Source organism: Larus michahellis, chromosome 25 (genome assembly GCF_964199755.1).
Source record: "Larus michahellis chromosome 25, bLarMic1.1, whole genome shotgun sequence".
In the NCBI taxonomy this organism is placed as follows: domain Eukaryota; kingdom Metazoa; phylum Chordata; class Aves; order Charadriiformes; family Laridae; genus Larus; species Larus michahellis.
In genome coordinates, this window is record NC_133920.1 from 3299843 (window position 1) to 3310465 (window position 10623).

General features: G+C 51.7%; 1 pseudogene; it reads right to left on the minus strand.

Annotated features, from left to right (window-relative positions):
* Nucleotides 1-933: 933 nt before the first annotated feature.
* On the minus strand, nt 934-2288 carry LOC141734837 (kelch-like protein 10; annotated as a pseudogene).
* Nucleotides 2289-10623: the final 8335 nt, after the last annotated feature.

Genomic DNA, 10623 nt, shown 5'->3' on the forward strand with positions numbered 1-10623 from the left:
TCCCCGAGCAGGGACCTGTTTCCATTCCCCCTCATCTCTGAGATCCCCTCCTATTGCCTGGTGACGAGAGGGGAGGGGGTCCTCTGACTTGTGTGGGGCCTCACCCTGTTCCCTTTCTCTCAGGGAGCGGGTCCACCAGTCACTCTCCCTCTCGCATTCTCTCATACTCCTCAACCTTTCCACTTCTTCCTTCAGGTCAGCCACCAGAATGAGCAGATCGTTTACCTGTTCACATCTGACACAGGTGTTGTCTCTGCTGCCCTCCATGGCGAGTGCCAGGCTCTGGCACTCTTTGCAGCCAGAGGCCTGGATGCCCACATGTTTGCGCGGGGCCTCTGTCTGGGTGCCCACAGTTTTTTTAACAGCCGCCTTCGACCGGGTAGCAACCACGGCTGGATCTCTAGACACAAGCGAGACCTTGTGACTCGACGGCCAGTTGGGGGGAGCACTGGTTGCTCGCTCTGGGCAAGGACTAGTCCCTGCCCTCCCGGAGGCTTCCTATAACCTGGTGGCTTGACCGATCGGGGGAGGTGCTGTCTCCGCCCCCAGGCTCCCTCAGCAGCCCGCCCACCAGCTGACAGCCCTCAGCACAGGCCGAGGGCTTTTGCCGGCTTCCAAAAGCCCCCAAAAGAGCTTTGCGTCGGCCCTTTTCGCTGCTGATCCCTTCCCCAGCGCAGTCTTACCTGCCCTGAAGCTGGTCTCCAGGGCAAGAGTAAAGCCAGGCCCGCGAGTTGCAGGCGAGCAAACTTCCAGCTCTTCCAGGAGCTGGTCAACAGGACCTTCTGGGGCACCGATGAAAATCTCGATCCTATGAAACTGATAGAAATGGGACTTGCCGATTTGGATGAGGGACGTGTGAGTCCGGGGAACGTGGACTACAAGTTCCTACCCTTGGCAAGGTCTGACTTCACAAGTGATGAGCAAAGTCTTGACTGTCAGAAACACAGAGTTTATTTTAAAAAGAAAAATCCCTTCTGTCCACTCCTCCAGCCCTCCTTGCTCAGCAAGAAGACAATGTGCTGCCTCCTGTTGGGCAGGTCATGGGCAGCCCAGGTGAGAACGGCCTCCAGCGTGGCCTCCTCTCACAGGGAGCTCCCCCTTCTCCAGCAGGCGTTGCAGGTCATTGAAGGAGAGTGCCAGAAACTCGGCGGACACCCTGCTCACCTCCTCCAAGTGACGCAGGATGAACTCGTGGGCTGCTTCTCGCAGGTCAGCACAGTAGTAGTAGTGGGTGAATCTCCAGATGCCGACGCAGTTTTCCGAGCACAGCTGGGCTTTTAAGAAGTGGCAGCACAGTCTGACGATGCCCAGGACGTTGAACTGGTCTGCCGCCACGAGCAAACTTTCAACATTGTCCTCTGTGAGGGGCACTGTGCCGGTGTAGGCGTACTCGATGAGGAGCCCCATCGTTTCAGGGGAAGCGCCGTGGATTTGATAGACGTTGCTGTCGGCACTGCTGCAGTTGCTGGAGAACAAAGCCCTGAAAAAACCAAGAGAGTGCTGCTGGGGAAGAAAGCGGCCTTGCCGTGGGAAACCCTGAGCCCGTGATCCCCTGTGCCCCCTTCCCCGCGCACCCGTTTGGGCACTAGCAGTAGGCACGCTGGGAGGCCGTGGAGTTTGATGAAGGAAGGCTTTACTGGCCGCTTGTTTTCAAGAGGAGCCACAGGGCGAGTGGGCACCTGGCTTCAAGAACAGCAGAGAGTACCCGTGTGTGGGGAAGGAAAGCCTCCCGCCTGGCAGCAGAGCAGCCAGGCTGGCCACACTCCCAGCCCCGCACCCTAGCTGGGCCTTCTCAGACACCACTTCCAGCTTGTGGAGGCCTTTGGGTGCCTGGGCAGGGAGCAGGAGCAGGGGGAACTGCCGGAGGAGAGTTGGAGTGCCGAGGGAAGCGCTGGAGATACAGCCAGGCACAGTGTGGCACGGAGCAGGGAGCGCTGGTTGGCCCCATCCCCTCCTCTTTCAAGCACTCACCTGAAGTACGCACTGCAGTTAGAGAGGACCATCTTGTGCGCGTTGAATTCAATGCCGTCCACGCTGATGATCACGTCGCTTGGTGTCCCTTCCGGGCAAAGCCCGTGGGAGGCGGTGCAAGCCACAGCACTCATCTTCCTCTCCCTGGGTGAGGAGGAGGAGTATGCGCCACGAGGCAAGCTGTCACCCACCTCCAAGCCTGAGGCAGTGGGAGACGCTTCTGCCACTCTGGGGTGCTTACAACACTTTGTCCTTGCCCTCCCTCCGGCGTAGTAGTAGAACCCCTGCCTGTCTGCTGGCTCTGGAACGTGCTCCATAATGACATCACAGACATGGCGGGGACTGGGACTGGGAAACAGCCCAAGCTTGGAAAAGAAAGCAAAGAAGGGCAAGAGACTTTTGGCCAACTGGAAAATAGAGAGACAAAGCAAGTTTTCCAACCCAGCAGCAGTGTCTATTGCTCACTGTAAGGCATTCTTGCCAGGAACATGGACCGTAGCTGGAAAAGAGAACTTCTTGCCAGCCTGGCCTTGGAAGCTTGGTACCTGACAAACACTTGTACTGAAGAGAAGCTCTCTCAAGAGCTAGCGCTTTGAAGCAGCAGCGCTACCAGGGTCAAGGCCCACCTTTCCTCAGAGCACACAGCACAAGCCAGATTTGCAAAGCCAGCCAGAAAGCCGAAGGCAACCTAAAAATGCAAACTGCCTCTTTCCACCAATGCCAGTAAAAATGCCACGAATACCGCAGGATTGGAAGTTTTCTTGGAAATACAGGAACTTCAACAGAATCCTCATCGTCTTCCCGTTTGATGTTTGCATTTTCAATCCCATACAAGAAGGAAAACGGCAACGCCACTGGCAGTCTCTGGAAAAGACCCCATTCTAGCAGATAGGACCACATATGAAGCCATGTCGAGGTCAATTGAAGCTTGGGGGGGGGTGTTCCCATGGGTATTTTGGGGTTCCCCGTGGGGGATATTGAGGGCTTTTTGTGTCCTGTGGGTGGGATTTACAGACGCATGGAATGGTTGGGGTTGGAAGGGACCTTAAAGATGATGGAGTTCCAACCCCTCTGCCCTGGGCAGGGACACCTCCCACCAGACCAGGCTGCTCAAAGCGTCCTCCAGCCTGGCCTTGAACCCCTGCAGGGATGGGGCAGCCACAGCTTCCCTCAGGCAACCTGTTCCAGTGCCTCACCAACTTCTCAGTAAAGAATTTCTTCCTGATATCCAATCCAAATCTCCCCTCCTTCAGTTTGAAACCATTACCCCTTGTCTTCTCATTCCACTCCCTGATGAAGAGTGCCTCCCCATCCTTCCTTGTAGGCCCCCTTTAGGGACTGGAAGGCCGCTCTAAGGTCTCCCCGGAGCCTTCTCTTCTGCAGGCTGAACAACGCCAACTCTCTCAGCCTGTCCTCCCAGCAGAGGGGCTCCAGCCCCTCCTTTTGGAGGATCCTGGAGGGGATTAGGGGGTGAAGAGGGTGTTTCTGAGGCTTTGTGTGCTCCTGAGGGGATTTGGGAGGGGTCATGGGGGTCCCATATTGGTTTTGGAGTATCTCCAGAGGGATATCTCCAGAGGAACCCCTGTTCTGGAAAGGTAACTGGGAAAGTGGGAGGGGCCAGGAGGGGATTCTCCTGCTTCCCCGAGCAGGGACCTGTTTCCATTCCCCCTCGTCTCTGCGATCCCCTCCTATTGCCTGGTGACGAGAGGGGAGGGGGTCCTCTGACTTGTGTGGGGCCTCACCCTCTTCCCTCTCTCTAAGGGAGAGGGTCCACCAGTAGGCTTTTTCAGCTCATTTATGATTGTAATTAGGCCATTTGATTCTCTGAAAAAGATTCCAAAATATCCATTGCCTTTTCAGCTGATGGAGGAACCTTCTATAAATCAGGTCTCTAAGAAGGAGGGACGAGGCCGAGGTAATTACTTCATTCTATAGTTACCCAGCCATACCAAGCCTGTCTCTGTGAATTTCAGCAGACATCGGCTGAAAGGTTAGTGCTGAAGGGACATAAACCATTAAGGCCAGTAATCTCCCCCTTCAGAAAGGAAAGGTGAGCAGCACTGATGGTGCTAAAGGATCGGGCTACAATTTACGACTCAGAATTTTTAGCTGATTCATGATGGGCTTAGTGTAGGTTTTGTGTGTGTTATTCAAGACTGGTGGTCAGAAAAATAAGAGCATGTGTGGTCTCTAGAGAGCCAAAGTCACAGCGATTCCACAACCCGTGCCGGGACTACAGCTCCCAGCGTGCCCCGGGGCGCCCCTTCCCGCCCTCTGACCCCCGCAGGAACCAGGGCCGCCTCCCCGGGGCTGCCCCGGCCCAGGGCCAGGCCCCGGAGCCCCGGTGGAGCCGGGAGGAGGAGGGCGGAGAGGGAGAGAGCGGCGGAGAGGGGTGGGAAGGGCCAGAGGGACAACGGGGAGAGCAGGGGGGAGCTGGGCAGGGAGTGGAGGGAGGAGAAATCCCTGTGAGGAGCAGGGGGAGAGCGGGAAAGAGATGGAGGGCAGGGGACAGGGTCAGGACGAGGAGGCGGAGAAGGACAGAACGGCGACAGCCTCCAGGGCTGAGGTGGGGGAAGAGCAAAAGGGGACGGGGAGCGGGATGGAGGCCCAGAGGGAAGGCCCAGGCAGACAGGCAGGAAAGGGGACGGGCTGCAGGACAGCGAGGAAGATGAGGCCAGGAAGGTGGACAGAGCGATAGAGAAGGACAGGGAGCGGGGGAGAGAGATGCAGAGAAAGAAAAAACTAGCAACGGGCTATAGGAGAGACAGGGAGCCAGAGAGAGAAAGACAAATATAGAAAGACAAAAACAGGCTGTATGGCAGAGAGGGAGGGAGGAAAAACATAAGGTCAGGGAGCCGTCCAGAGAAAGAAAGAGAAAGGAAAAAATAGTGATGGGCTAGAGACAGAGAGGGAGGAATTAAAAGATGGGGGCAGGGAGCCAGACAGAGCGCAATGAGGAGGGACCACAAATAGCAATTACGGGCAGCTGTCTCCATTTCTTGAGCATCCCCCGGCAGCCTCAAGGAATTACCAGGCGCCTCAAGGAATGCGCTGCCGGGAAGAGCCCTTCCCTGGGCTCAGTCCTGCTGCCTAAAATTGGTGATGAACGTCGCCCTGCAGAGTGGCCAGGACTGTGGGGAAAAAGCCCAGCTCGGGGCGGGGGCAGGAATCACTCAGCTGGTTTTTTGTTTGTTTGCTTTTTAAAATAATACCACTTAAGCTCTAAATACAACCTGTAAGGAGAAAGGAACCAGGCGTACTAGGATGGGCACATTTAGAGCCCAAACCCGTCCAACAGCCACACAAACCACCGCTGGCTCCCGCTGCGCACACTGCACCGCCTGCTCGCAGGTACAGGCAGCCGCCCTGGGTCTGGAGCGCTCCCCAGGAGCGGCACCACCAGGCAGCTCAAAAAATCATACTGCCTGCAAAAACTTGAGCACAGCTAAATTCTGGGCAATTTTCCCTCTTTTTAGGCCTGCTGGTTAAAGACTCATCTGTTGAGACATGGCTCAGGACCACGCCAGGGCCAACGGCGCTGCTTTCTGCACCCCGTGGCGACGATGGGCAGAGGGACATGTTCCCAGATCGTGGGACGAGGTACACGCGTGGGGTGTCACGGTCACCCCTGCCTGTTTTTTCCCAGCGAAGCCCCAGCCAGTGCCAGCCTCGAGCTGCAGCCCCAGCGCCGAGGCTCAAGGAGCTGGGTGTTTCTGCGGGCGCTGCACCCTGCCGTTGGCTGCCCTGGGCTTCTCCCCATTGTCTCCGGCTCTGCTTTCTGCCAGCGCCGGGGGCACCACAGAATGGCTTGCTGCTCCCCAAAGCTGTCCTGACCCATGTCTGCAGCTCGTGTGTGGTGTCCACGTCACACAGGCCATTTGGAGGTGGCAGCTCTCTCTTGTGGCACCCTGGGAATGGGGGCCAAGCAAACCCCATCCCTCCCTTTGGGACTTCATCCCCGAGAAGACTCAGTGCAGACGTACCGTGCGCTGGAGAGCATCCTGCAGGGAGGTGGCAGCCGTTTGCAGAGCAACGCTGAGACCCGCCTGTCAGCAGAGGCAGCTGGTGGCTGCAGAACAGCCCAGGTGAGCTGGTTCTCTTGGAGGCCACCACAGCAGCCTTCCTCTGTCCCTGGTTTTGGTGAGATATGGAGCAGTGCAGAGATGTTTCTCGGGCATCCAGGCCTGAGGAGGGTTTCCCAGTGCCCCCGTGAGAGATCTTGCTCCCAGGAAGCACCTCGCCATAATGCTGAGGCCGTATCCGCCCCCCTGGAGCTGGGTACAGCTGCTCTGAGGGGTCTCACAGGGAGGACAGGGTCATCTGACACAGAAGTGATGAGCTGAAGCCCGGTGGCCATGGCTGGCCAGTACAAAGTCTCCGAGAGCCTCAGCCTTTCTCCCCTCGGCTTTTATCATATCTTTTTTCTCGGCTTTTATCATATCTTGTACCCCACCTCCGTCCGATATGTCCCAATGCCCGGCTTTAGTAAAGCAGAGCCATTGCTCCCCTCTAGGACAATGCACTCCTAGTCTTGTTCCGCCTATTCCTAAACTCTTCCCAACCCAGTATTCGTGTTGGTCGTATTTGCACACTGTTAACTCACGGCAGTTATAACAGCGGCTGTTGATATGCGAATGCACTGTCATCGTGGAAACCATCTTCCTATTCCAGGAGACCTGCTGGTAACACTTCATGCATTCGTTACTGGGTACTACGGATACCGCTAATAACAATACGAGGAGTGGAGGTCCAGTATGGCTTATACTCCTACCTCTCATGCCTATTGGGGTGCTTCCAACAGCCGAGAAATAATTCTTCTTGGCAGCGAGTACAGTGGCCAACCTGGTCTTGCCCTCCATCCTCTTTTCATCCGGTATCCCTGGCTCTTGTAGCAGGTAGGGTTCTTATCTCTTTTCCAAGCAAAATCGTTTTTTACACTTAGAGACCACTGTTTCCCACCATTCTTCAGGAATTTCCCACAGAACCAGCACTAGCAATTCCCACCCACAAATTAATGTTACGATATTGGTATATTGTATCTGAGTTTGAGCCAAACTCAAATTTTGCTTCCGGCAATTTAAACAGAAGGGATGTCTTCGGGATGAATGGTAATACCAATTTTGCGTACAACCTAAGCATTCGCACTTCACCCAACTATGATGTCTAGCACAGGGATGTATCAGACAAGGTATACTACAGGGTACTGGAGGGGGCTGTAGTTCTTCCTCAAGGTTAGGATATAGCCGACTATCTTCTTTATATAAATCACGTGCAAGTGCAAACAGAGAGTTTTCAGTTTCATACAACCCTGACCCTCCTGTCTGTAACGGGAGTGCTCTTCCCTAAGGAGGATATCTAATTTTCCTTAAGGTTTGCCCCGGCCGTACCCGAAACCAACGATAAAGTTCTGGTTTCACTCCCCAAGTTTCTGTGATTTCCAAGTTATTATTCAGTTCCTCTCCCATACATCACCGCGTTGGTTGGCGTTTTAAGGTGAGTCTGGTGTCCCCGGGAGTTGAAGTCAGAGTCCAATCTCTAGGTCCTTCTACTGGTCCTTTTATTCTGCTGGCGTGAGTCCACCCTTTTTCCTTCATCCGTACTGCAGCTTCCCTAGTCAACAGCACCTGAAAGGGACCTTCCCATTGAGGAGTTAAAGATTGCTCTCTCCATGTTTTTACTAAAACCCGTTCTCCAATTTTAATGTTATGAATCTTAAAATCCAACAGGGCAGTTTGTGGGAGCAACCCTTTATTTCTTAGTTGTTCCAAGTTCTTTGCAATCTGCATTACGTATTGTTTAATACTAGCCTCCCCTCCTTCATAAGTAGCCATTTCCTGCTGTGAAGCCAAGAAGGGCAAAGCAAACATCATTTCATATGGAGAGACTCCGAGATGCGTTCTGGGTTGAGTTCGAACCCTGAGTAATGCTAAAGGGAGGCACTTGACCCATGACAGTTGAGTTTCTATCATTAATTTGGTTAAAGCCCTTTTTAAAGTCTGATTCATTCGTTCAACCCTTCCTGAGCTTTGGGGGTGCCATGGAGTGTGTAACTCCCATTGAGTGCCTAAGGCTTGAGTTCTCTGGGTGATTATTTTGGAGGTGAAATGTGTTCCCCTGTCAGAGTCTATTCTATGAACCATTCCATATCTAGGAATAATTTGTTCTAGCAGGATCTTTGTTACTACATTAGCCGATGTTCTAGTGACTGGAATTGCCTCCACCCAATGGGTAAGATGGTCGACTAATACCAAGAGGAACTTCCACCTTTGGACTTGTGGGAGTTCTGTAAAATCCACTTGTATATTTTGAAAGGGGCGTAAGGCCAACTCCCGCCCTCCATGGATGGGTTTTCTCATTACCTTTTTATTCACCTTTTGGCAAGTTATACACCTCTCGGTGATTTGTTTAGCTACTCCGAACACCCCTATGCATCCACATTTTCTAAGAAAGTGATCGCAAATGGCCTGTGTTCCCCAGTGGGTTTCTCTATGCAATTCCTCCAATATTTTTCTTGCTAATGTTTTATTTACTATCTGACGCCCATCAGGTAACACCCATTTTCCTTCCGGAGTCTTTTCTCCTCCTATTCTAGTCAATTCCTTTTCTTCAGCTTCAGTGAACTGAGGAATATTACCTCGCTCCTCTTTTCTCTGTTGAACAACTAATAATTTCTCTTCCCCATTTTCAGCAGCCTCTTTCACCTCTTGGTCAGCTGGATTATTTCCCCTTATTTCTGGTGTTAATCCTTTCTGATGCCCCTTTACATGCCCCTTTACTAGTCCTTTTCCTTTTGAAGTTAGTAATCCTCTTTCTTCCCAGATTTTTCCAAAAGTATGTACCACCCCAAATGCATATTTAGAATCTGTATAAATAGTTCCTTCCTTATGTGCTAGAAATTCTAATGCTCTTTTGAAGGCATATAACTCACAGCTTTGAGCAGACCAATTAGATGGCAGTTTTCCTTTTTCTATAATCGTCATGTTACTCCCATCTATTATTGCATATCCAGACATTCTTTTCCCTTGTATACACCTAGATGATCCATCTATGTATATCTTTTCTCCTACTGATAAGGCTTGGCCAACCTTGGCTGACTGGATCTAATAATTTTGATAAGTACGCTACCGGTTTCCTCACCCCTCCCCATTCCTGGGCCAAAATTCCATGGGCTATCCCATTTTCCACATTGACAAACAAATAGAAGGGTTTCCCTAATGATGGTAGGCTCAGAACTGGAGCTTTTATCAGTTTTGACTTTAGTTCTTCTAGTTTTTCATTGTCATTCTGTGTCCACTCTATCTTATCTTCCCCCGTCAATTTTCCGTATAAAAATTTCACCGCCCGGGTATACCCCTCGATCCATAATCTACAGTACCCTAGTAGTCCTAATAACTTCCTTACTTCTCTTCTTGTAGTTGGGGGTGGGAGGGATATTATTCCGGCAATCCTCTCGGGGTTTAATTTGCGACTTCCCTGACTTATTATATGCCCTAAGTAGCGTACTTCAGGTTCTACAAATTGTAACTTTCCCTTGGAAACCCTGAAACCTTTCTCTCCTAAAAAGTTTAATAACTGAATTGTTACTTCTCTGACTAATTTTTCCTCTTCCCCTGATATTAATAAGTCATCTACATACTGAGTGATTTGAGTTTTTGGAGGGGTGTGAAAAGATAGTAACAGCTCTTCCAGAGCCTGTCCAAACAGGTTGGGAGACTCCGTAAACCCTTGAGGGAGCTTTGTCCGTCTAAGCTGCTGTTTACGTCCGGTGTTTGGGTCCTCCCGTTCAAAAGCAAAGATATCTCGACTTTCCTCAGCCAGGGGACATGCCCAAAACGCATCTTTTAAATCCACTACACTAAACCAGCTGTGTTCCGGGGGAACTTTGCTCAGAAGGGTACAAGGGTTTGGTACAACAGGGTACCGAGCCAAAGTTCTCTTATTCACCTCCCGTAAGTCTTGCACCAACCTATATGTCCGCTGCAGCCCAAACTTGCTGATTAATTTTGGATTCATCCTCCTGACTTAATATTTTTGCAATCATTTTCCCCTCTTCGGGGATTACTCCAATCCCCAGCTGGATCTGCAAGTCTCTTCCCAACAGATTACACCCAGCTCCAGGCACTAGCAAAATATTCCCTACACCTATTTTGTCATTACCTTCAAAAACCACCTGCTTGATCACCGGGGCTTTAAAACTTTCCCCGTTTGCTCCCGTTACATTAATTACTTCTTTACTTATAATGCATCCTTTCGGTATGTTACAAACGCAAGTTCACTCAGCTCCTGTATCTACTAGAAATTCTAATACCTCCTCCTGGGGCCCACTCTTAGGTTTATCAAGGGCTCAAGGTGATAGCTGTCCTCCAGGAAGTAGAGCCCCTGACACCCCTAATCCTCAATTTCTTTAAACACTTTCCGATCTTTATCCCTTTGAGGACATTCCTTCTTAAAATGCCCAAGTTTCCCACAATGGAAACATCCACCTCCTTCATTCCTTTTCTCAGTTCCCGATGGTCCCCTTCTGGGAGGGATCTGGTTCCGTCTAAAAGTCTCCTCCCGCCTCTCAGGATTCCGTCCCATCCCCCCCATCACCCTGGGATTTTTCTGAATATTTCCTTCCCTCACGGTGGCTACTATGATTTTAGCTTTTGC